The sequence below is a fragment of the Herpailurus yagouaroundi genome, unplaced genomic scaffold (assembly GCF_014898765.1).
Source record: "Herpailurus yagouaroundi ecotype Mexico unplaced genomic scaffold, PumYag 188, whole genome shotgun sequence".
Taxonomy (NCBI): domain Eukaryota; kingdom Metazoa; phylum Chordata; class Mammalia; order Carnivora; family Felidae; genus Herpailurus; species Herpailurus yagouaroundi.
This window is the reverse complement of record NW_024412419.1, coordinates 3,843,160-3,851,154: the sequence shown is the minus strand read 5'-3', so window position 1 is coordinate 3,851,154 and position 7,995 is coordinate 3,843,160. Positions and strand designations below refer to the sequence as shown.

At 48.6% G+C, this 7,995-nt stretch overlaps 1 non-coding gene across 1 annotated transcript; it reads left to right on the top strand.

Moving 5' to 3' along the window:
• The first annotated feature begins 4,256 nt into the window (after positions 1–4,256).
• Positions 4,257–4,341, top strand: TRNAR-CCG (transfer RNA arginine (anticodon CCG)). Its single transcript has one exon. It is a non-coding gene; the product is annotated as a tRNA-Arg (tRNA).
• The last annotated feature ends 3,654 nt before the right edge of the window (positions 4,342–7,995 follow it).

Here is a 7,995-nt window from a genome sequence, read left to right as displayed (position 1 = left end):
GACCCAGAGGCACCCGGGGAGCTCAGTCGGCTAAGCTTCTGACTTCGACTCAGGTCATGATCTCGCTGTTCCTGGGTTCGAGCCCCGCGTCGGGCTCTGTGCTGACAGCTCCGAGCCTGGAGCTTGTTTCAGATTCTGTGTCTCCCTCTCTCTCTCTGCCCTCCCCCCCCCTCCCGCTTGTACGCTGTCTCCCTATCTCAAAAATAAATAAACATTAAAAATAGTCAAAAAAGAATTACCCATGGCCACACTGCTCAGTGATAACCACGGTTCATGTTTTGATTTCATAGGCTTTGGATCTTTTTTTATTTTTTGTATGCATACCAATATTTAAAGACCAGAGAAGATGAGAACCCACGGCGCATAACAAGAGTAAACTGCATCGTGTTCCTTGCCTACAAACTCCTGTCTGTGTCTGTATAATATTCCAGCCAGCAGGCATAGGACAATGGGCTTTTCCAATCGTTGTTACACTCAGACTGTTTCTAATTTCTGAGTCCGACAAACACTTCTGTGACCAGTGTTCTTGTGGCGACGCGTGTCTGCGGGATATCTGATTATTTCCACGGGACGGTTTCTCCCGGTGGGGGGCGGGGGGAGTTCAAGGAAGGGCACGTCCAAGGTCAATGTGCAGGTGCATGTTGTCGGTCGCTTCCACACGACTCCCATGAGGTACGCGCCCACCGTCAGGTCAGCGTTCGGTACCTGCCGTGCTCTTGAAACTGTCATGATTATTTCAAAACATCTTTACCGATTTTACAGGGAAACAGTGCTGTTCTCTTGCTGCTGTAAGTCTGCCCTGTTTCGATGATCCTCTACGTGGCAGACGAGTAAATGGATTTGGTAAATTCGAGTTACCCACAGGTAACCTGTAGGAAGCTGTTGACTCCAGTCTGTTGTCTGATGTGCTGAGTTTTTGCTGCTGAAGTTCTCTGCCGCCCAGGAACAGTGTGAGGCTCTAGAAATGGAAAGAAGCCGGCCACGTGGCCGCTGGCTCACAGGAACTCCGCGTCAGGAGGCGAGGGTGAGGCCGCATGGATGCCGAGGATGGTGTGGGGGCCTGAAATGGGTGTGGGAAGATCTCCCAGCCCAGGACATTCTGGAGAGACAGGCAGTGCCAGCAGGGAAGGGAGGAGAGGGGCGGGAGGCGCTGGCTGGGAAGGGAGGCTCCGGGCCGGGGGACGGGCTGGAAGGGTTCAGGAGTCACAGGTGCATGTGGCCCGAGAGGCCTGGGGACAGGGCAGGGCGCTCGTCACTTGTCCACAGAAGTGGTGGGGGCTGGATGCAGGCACCTATGGGCTCAAGAGCAGGATGGAGTGGGACAGGACAGCGGGCAGGAGTCATGGGCAGGAAGAGGAAGTTTCCTCTCCCGGTGTGGAGCTGAGCTGGGGCCCCAGATCTTTGAGCTAGCGGGGCTTCCCCGGTGGCCAGAGACCCAGCATCCTGCAGCCTGCTGCGGAGGGGGCTTTCCCGGGGTGGTGTTGAGATGCCCTTGATCTCCAGCTTTGGCCGGTGCGTGGTGTGAAGGGTAGGAGATGTGCGGGGCTGTGGGCCTGTCCGCATGGCCTTCTGTCCCTGGAGCAGGAGCAGAGAGGACGGGACGCCGGCCCGTGGGTGTGAAGAGGCAGGTCGTAGCCACAAAGTGCTGCATGAGGCGCTGTCAGCCTGGGACACAAGAAAAACGATTTCTGAGACTTCATGGTCCCTCGGGCTCCTTCCCGCAGGCGGCCACTCTGTTCCTTTTCTTTCCCGAGGCACGAGAAATAAGCACTCTGCCGTGCCTGGAGAGCCGTGCTCCTTCCCCGAGCTGTGTTCTTCCCCCCTTGGAAGGGGATGGCCCATACCCAAGCCCAGATACCCCTGTCTCCTTCCGAGGGGGGAAGTTTCTAAGGAGCTGGAAAGAGAAGCTTCATGCCTTGAGGGAGACTTTTTATCCACTTGCTAAAAACAATATGTTAAAATATTCAGTGCATGTGTTGAATGTAACCCAGCCCTCCAGAGCTATGTCTCTCGTGGTGGGGTCACACTGATTTCAGACCATCCCGGTACGTGCTGGTGTCCACATACAGGGGCCACTGCTGACTCACGGGGAGATGTCCTTTCCCTTCTAGGAGAAAATCGCCTGGAATGGATTTTTGCGCTTGCAAATATGTTTGGGAAGGGTGGTGCTGCTCGAACCCTCTTTCCTATTATACCCTCAGCACGTAACTGTGGTCACTGAATGCCTGTTGATCCAGCGAATGAAATATCAGTGCAGCTTCTAGCACTGAGTGGTGTTATGCCTGCTTTTTGCCTTAAGTCAGATAGGAAACGTGCCTTTCTCTGTCGAACAGGCGGAGAGGGAAGGAGAGGTGATGGTTCCATTTCCACTGCGAAGGTTAGCTGGCTCATTTGTGGCCATCAGCCACCTGCCCAGGAATAGAGGGCAGAATGTTCGGCTTCAGAGTTTGCCCGGGAGCAAGAACTTGAAAAGAGTTCTCAAAGGATGCACATTGACACTGTGGGTCAGGAGAGGCTGAATACCGGTTTGCGTAAGCTCCCCATTTAGAAACAGAAGAGAGGGAAACAGACCTTTACAGACTCGTAGAGGCAGCCTGGGTCCCCGTGCTGAGGGGGCGCCTGGGACATGAGGCGCTGAGGGACCCAGATGTTGGGATGGGCACTGGCACGAGATGGAGCCGACGGAATCCGCTGGGGACGGTCCCAGGAAACATTCTCTGGACTATCACTGCTTCTCCTTATAAGACATAGCACGGCATCCGTGACCACTCGACATTGGCCAACGAAGGCTGCATCTTGTAGGAACTTCATGTGGTTGGTAACTGTACCAGAGCTTGTAGCAGCTGGAACAGAGACCGTGGGGACAGCAGGTGGTTGGCTGAACGTGCACTTGGCCGTGAGGTGGTATGGGGTAGGCATGTCTCTGTTCAGGGGCCAGTGACTTAGACCGGCAGGACATGATGGCTCTTGCGTGAAGAGCTCGCCAGTGAAATTTTGATCCCCTATTGAGGCTGATTACTCTTGAGATCACGCCCCTGACATTGAGTCTGGACGCCATACCTCAAGCGTGGGAAGAGGCATAGCATGCTTGTTCTAGACTGTGATGTCTGAATAATGAGATGGTCGCGTGATAAGGAAAACTTACAAGTAATGGAGGTAACGTATTAAACGAGTTACGCCACACGTCAGAATCAACATATCCTGAGTCTTATCGCAGAGAGGAAGGACAAAGTTTCTAAAAAGGAAATGGATTTAGGAGTCATCAACGAGGATATTACTTGCATGTGGCTGGTTTTTTTGTTTGTTTGTTTTTTGTTTTTGGATAGGTTATCTTCTCATTCACTTTCTTCTCTACTAGCTAAACACTTTGTGGCTATTCTTTCGGGCGTCACTCTGAAAATCAACAAATGCATATTTAGCTTTTCAAAGTATAAATTGCATCCAAATTTTTATCCATCTCCTGGAAAATTAGTAGCTTTGAGGATTTTGACCCCATCTCTGTCTTCTTCCAACTCGTATGTTATTCTTGACTTTTAGTTTGCATTTGGCTTCCTTTTCCTCACCTTAAAGACTATTTCTATTATTTTTACATGTTCACCACTTTCTTAATCGACACCTTCCTTATGGATTAATTACACCCTTTAACGAGAATCTGCTCTTGAGTAACTCTCTTTGTTCTGTTCGTCTAATAATGTCTTCGTTTCACCCTGTTCTTTTTTTTTTTTCAACGTTTATTTATTTTTGGGACAGAGAGAGACAGAGCATGAACGGGGGAGGGGCAGAGAGAGAGGGAGACACAGAATCGGAAACAGGCTCCAGGCTCCGAGCCATCAGCCCAGAGCCTGACGCGGGGCTCGAACTCACGGACCGCGAGATCGTGACCTGGCTGAAGTCGGACGCTTAACCGACTGCGCCACCCAGGCGCCCCATTCACCCTGTTCTTAAAAGGCATTTCCTTGGAAATTCCAGATCGGTATTTATTTTACTTCAGCACACTGGAGATATAGTTCCACTGGCATTTTCCTCTAGTGCTGCTGTGGGGAAGACAGTTGTCAGTATCACCGTGCTGCCTTCAGGATAGGCTGTTTAATTCCCCATCGTGTGTGTGCGTGTGTGCGTGTGGTTGTTTTTAGATTTTCTGTCTCTGATTCTTACGGTTCACTCTGCCATGTTCAAGTATGAGATGATTGTTGTGGAGCCTGCTACACATGTGGAGGGCTTCCTGCCGTCTCTGCCGGAGGGAAATCCTCAGGGGCGCCTGGGTGGCTCAGTCGGTTGAGCTTCCGACTCCGGCTCGGGTCGTGAATTCGCGGTCTGTGGGTTCGAGCCCCGCGTCGGGCTCTGTGCTGACAGCTCGGCGCCTGGAGCCTGCTTCCGATTCTGTGTCTCCCTCTCTCTGCCCCTTTCCCACTCACACTCTGTCTCTCTCTCAAAAATAAATAAAGATTAAAAAAATTTTTAGAGGGAAATCCTTAGTCATGACCTCGACATTTCCCCCCACAGTGTTGCCTCTGCCCACATCCTTTCTCCTCTCCTGCTGGGGATCCAGGTAGGTGCGTGCGGACGCTTCTACCATGTTCTCTGTGTTGCTGCTTCTGCACTGGTCTCCATCTCTTTGCTTTCCTGCGATGCACGCTGCCTCTTCTCTTCTGACCAACCTGGGCACCAGCACCCACCCTCCCAGTCTAGCTGTTTCAGGACAAGGTTAAACAGCCAGTGAATTGTACATCTTCGTTATTGTGTCTTTCAATATCCGAAGTCTCATCGTTTTCTTTCTCGCACATGCCGACACATTTTTAACCACTTTCTTTCCTGAGGTATTTCTAAGCCTTGTATACGTGTGTAGGATGAGCGGGGTTGTTCTACAAACCTTTATCCCGATTCTTCTTGTCGAGCCATTATGTTCTCTGTTATTTCTGCTAGTTTTCTTTCATGATGCTTTATTTCTCTATTTGTTTGAGTATTTCTTTTTACATCCATGGTTCTTTTCCTTGGAATAATATTGCAAAATTTTTTTTTTAAAAATAGGAGGACCTGGGAAATTCTTTTTTTTTTTTTCTTTTTTTTCAATCAGGCACTATGGACCCAATCATCTTAAGTTAAATGTATGGCTTGAATTTTTCAGGTTGCGAGTTTATGCCACAACAATGTTTCCCCCAGGCTCTGCTCTGTCCCAGTGAAATCTTGTTGGCATGTGGAGGTGAGGGGCCTGGGGGGTCAACTTGTAGTGTATCCTTACCCTGGAGTTAGAGGTCTTTCAGGGGTGTGTGTTTCACAGGGGAAGGTCCACTGTACTTGGATACAGGTTGCTTGGGTCCTGAGCCTCGGCCCCTTTTCCTGTTACGCCACAAAACCTCGAAAAGTGCAGCTCGCATTCTCAGCTTTGCAAAACTCTCTAAGGCATAAGGGGAGCCAGTATTCTGTTTGCTTTTCTAGGACCATGATTTCACTTAGATTTTGGTCTGGTAATCCCTTACTATCTTGTATGCTTCTGATGCTATTGCGAATGTGTCTATATTTCCGCGTTTTATTCAGAATTTCTCAATGCTTTCATGAGGGTTGGTATGAATACCTGAGCTTACTTTTTTTTTATCAGAAAGGTGCAATTATTTGCTTTCTGTCCATTCCGGATTATCCAAAGGATCTAGATAGGACTGACTTATCTCTTTAGCCTATTAAGACTCAAATCTATTCCAAAAATGTTTATTTATTTTTTTAATTTAAATTTTATTTCTTATTTCTATTTGAGAGGAGAGAGAGAGAGAGAGAGAGAGAGAGAGAGAGAGAGAGAGAGAGAATCTTAAGCATGCCCCATGCTCGAGCATGGGGCTTGGTCCTATGACCCTGAGATTATGACCTGAGCCAAAATCAAGTCAGACGCTCAACTGACTGAGCCACCCAAGTGCCTCTTGGATTTTTATTATTATAATGCTATCCTGTGTTAACAGAGACTCAATATAAACAATGGGAAATCAAATGTTCTCCAGTATGATTAGGAACTTGCAATCTTCCTGGGTCTTCCAAAATGCCAGTGATCACTAATTACTTTAACTAATAAAGGTGTTTTAAGTAATTGGTTTGAATCTTGGATGTACCCGGACTGTATTTTTAAAGTGTGTTTCTGACCCGCAGCCGTGGCCTATTTTAGACGTGGTAGTTCAGTGGGAGCTGTGGCTTTAGGTGGCCCACAGTCACCTGATTGGGCAAGTCCCTGATTCCTCTGCACCTCAGTGGTCTCATTTGTAACTTAGAGCAAAGGTACTCGATCAGGTCTCCCAAAGCAATCCGGGGAGCATCAGAGAAGGTAGACCGAGCATGCACTTTGTAAACAGTTTCCACGCATGACTAAATGTGTTCTAAGTACTAGTGAGATACAGAATGGACAAGGGAAATAGACTCCCATTTGTATGTCTCTACTTCATGGATTCCGGGAAAATTAAAGTTTGTAGGAGTCTCTCTGAAGTTGCTCAGTAGAATGTAGAAGGCTGGGTTTATCAGCATCCTAGAAAAACAGCCATTTGCAAAGAGAAGACTCAGGCACCCAAAGGCACCCTTTATTTTCACACTGTTCAGCTTCTGATTTCAATACACACCCCATGTTTTCCCCAGAAATTCTTTTTTTATATGAGATTTATTGTCAGATTGGTTTCCATACAACACCCAGTGCTCACCCCAACAGGTGCCCTCCTCCATGCCCATCCCCCACTTTCCCCTCTCCCCCACCCCCATCAACCCTCAGTTTGTTCTCGGTATTTAAGAGTCTCTTATGGTTCGCCTCCCTCCGTCTCTGTAACATTCTCCCCCCCACCCCCGCCTTCTCCTTCCCCCTGGTCTTCTGTTGAGTTTCTCAGGATCCACATATGAGTGAAAACATATGGTATCTGTCTTTCTCTGCCTGACTTATTTCACTCGGCATAATATCTTCCAGTTCCATCCACGTTTCTGCAACTGGCAGGTTTTCATTCTTTCTCATTGCCAAGTAGTATTCCATTGTATACATAAACCACATCTTCTTTATCCATTCGTCAGTTGATGGGCATTTAGGCTCTTTCCGTACTTTGGCTATTGGTGAAAGTGCTGCTATAAACATTGGGGTGCAAGTGCCCCTCTGCATCAATACTCCTGTGTCCCTTGGGTCAATTCCTAGCAGTGCTATTGCTGGGTCATAGGGTGTTTCTGTTTTTAATTTATTGAGGAACCTCCACACTGTTTTCCAGAGCGGCTGCCCTGGTTTGCATTCCCACCAACAGTGCAGGACGGTTCCCGTCTCTCCACATCCTCGCCAGCACCTACAGTCTCCTGACTGGTTCATTTTAGCCACTCTGACCGGTGTGAGGTGGCATCTCAGAGTCGTTTTGTCAAAATCTGATAGGTTTAACAATAGGGTGTGGATGGCAGGCGTTGGAGGGCTTCGAGCAGAGAAGAGGGACATGGTTCACGTTTTTGTTTTTGTTTTTTAATTTGATTCCTGGAATCATAACTTATTTTTTTAAAGACTTTATTTTTAAGTAATCTCTACCCCCACCGTGGGGCTTGAACTCACCACCTCGAGATCAGGAGTCGTGTGCTCCACTGACTGAGCCAGCCGGGTGACCGGTGATTTTTACAGGAATGTCTTGTACTCGGTGAGGACAATAAAGGTGAGGACAAGGGGGAAGCAGGGCCTGAGGGAGCCGTGCAGGAGCCGGGGGGACCCTGCCAGGGCAATGTGGTGACAAGGGTCCGACTCTGAATATGTTTCGAGGGTGGAGCTGAGAGGATTTCTTGATACATTTGGTGTGGGGTGCATTTGGTATTGGGGGGGAGGAAGAGATAAAAGATTTAAGGTTGGGTACCAGTGTTCGGGCTTGAATAGCCAAAACAGTGCGACTTCCACTAACTCGATGGGAGACGTAACGGTGGAACCAGTTTACAGGAGGTCGATAGGAATCTGGTGTTCGGCATGCTACATTCAAGAGGCCTATTAGTCATCCGAGCAGAAATGTCGCACAGTCA